The sequence below is a fragment of the Vombatus ursinus genome, unplaced genomic scaffold, assembly GCF_900497805.2.
Source record: "Vombatus ursinus unplaced genomic scaffold, bare-nosed wombat genome assembly UNPS02014797.1, whole genome shotgun sequence".
NCBI classification, from domain to species: Eukaryota; Metazoa; Chordata; class Mammalia; order Diprotodontia; family Vombatidae; genus Vombatus; species Vombatus ursinus.
The window spans coordinates 7,219,119-7,221,253 of record NW_020954575.1 but is presented as its reverse complement, the minus strand read 5'-3'; positions in this window follow the sequence as shown (position 1 = coordinate 7,221,253).

Below are 2,135 nucleotides of genomic sequence, written 5' to 3'. Positions count from 1 at the left end.
AGTAACTGAATGAAGACATTTAAGTCCTATATATATTTTTATTTTGACAGTGACCTTTTATAAGTGTGCAACAGGGACAAGCCCAGGGATATTCCAAAGGAGCATTTCAGGTAATTGTATATGAAATGTGATACAGTGCGATGATATTAATAATACATGAGTCCCATGTTATAGCTAATATATAGCTCATTTGGAGGGAGCACTTTGAAAGCACTTTGCGAAAGATCTCATTTGAATCATAACTCCATGCAGCTCTTTTTCTTTCTTTCTTTCTTTTTTTTTTAAACCTGTTTGCAGATGGGGAGACTGAGGTTTTCACATGGCTAATTCCCATAAGGTCAAGCAGTCATTGGCAAGGCCTGGAATAGAAGGCAGGGCTACTCCCTCCCATTCTGCTGTTTGGTCCACATTTCCTTTCATTAAATCTCCCCACAAAGAAAACACAACAAAATTACCCAAGAGCCTGAAAGCACTATATACAAATCATCCAAAATTTGCTTCCTTAGGTTTTCTGAGATATTCTAAAAGTAGAACTTTTACATGTGGGAAAAACGTACCAGCTCAGAAGGTGGGAGATCATGTTCTAGTCTTTGGGTGAACTCTGACTTTTGCTGATGCTTCACTTCTTGGTTTCCTTTTACTTACCTGTCAGATGGGAGAGTGGACTATCTGATCTACAAAACCCCTTCCACCTCTTAAAGGCTTTGGTTCTAAATTCAGCCTTCTGAATTGATGCTAAGGTAGAACAATTGAAAGTTTTGGTGCCTCACTTTCTTTACCTGTGAAATGGGATACTTACCAATCTTAGCTATTCACAGGAGAGTAGCAAGGATCTATAGATGATGAGAGAATAGATAATAAAGCACGATGAAATTATGAAAGGTGTTATAAAGGGAGCATGTTATTGAAAATGAAGTGTAATGCCGGCTTTCAGTGGCTGGGGTTGTTTTAAACAAAGTTGACCAAAGGAGTACTGGAGATCTGGATTCTAGTTCAGCTGCTATTGACTTGGGCAAGATTCAGTTCCATTCATCAAATACCATTTTAAAAAAAAATCTGAAATGGGGAAAAGAACACCCTCTCCTCATAACTATTTTAAATAAGTTTTAGTGATGCCATTTAAATAGCTTTATTGATGCTATTGTCTTTTATTCTTACACGAGATATAGGCCCTTTTATTCTCCACAATTCCCCACCCCACCCCCACTCAAATCCTCTTGTAAGTGGAAATAAACAAAAGTAGACAGAGAGCATCACTGATGTGGATGCAACATTTTGCATCTTAGTTCCCTGAAACCTCTCCTTGAAGAGAAGGGAGTCTCCCTGTAGAGACCTCAGAGAAGCAAGGATAAATGAAAGAAAAGATGCAAAGAACATTGATACAAGGAATAAATATGTAAACACATTAAAATATTACATAAATCTAAAATGCAATGTAATAGACTTATCTGTCGACCTATTAATTGGCACTTCACACCTATGGTGAAATAATGATTTATGTTTATAATGATGACTTCAATATCCAGAAATGCTTACTGAGTCATCAAAGATTAAACTGATACTATAACTTTAGTTATAGGGCAGCTGGGGGCACAGTGGATAGAGCACTGGGCCTGGAGTTTGGAAGATCTGAATTCAAATCCAACCTTCCACACTTACTAGTTGTGTGACCCTAGGAAAGTCACTTAACCCTGTTGGCCTCAGTTTCTTCATCTGTCAAATGAATTGGAGAAGGAAATGGCAAACCACTCCAGTATCTTTGCCAAGAAAAACCCAAATGGGGTCAAGGAGAGTGCCACAGAAAACAACAATATAACTTTAGTACTAAGTGGACCACATTTTACTCTTTTTCTGTACAACTGGATAATCAGGCAATAATAGTTTGCCCCTTTGAAATGGAAGCACCTCGAGGACAGGAACTGTTTTTTATTTGTTTGGCAGGTACTTATTTAATGGTATTGGATTTATTTCAATTGCACTGGACTTACAGAATGGAACAGAATTGGATAACATTTATATAGGAACTATTATTTAACCAGAACAATGAATGCTAAATCACTGAGAATTTGCTAGAATAATGACTAAAGTTACTACTACTACTACTACTACTACTACTACTACTACTACTACTACTA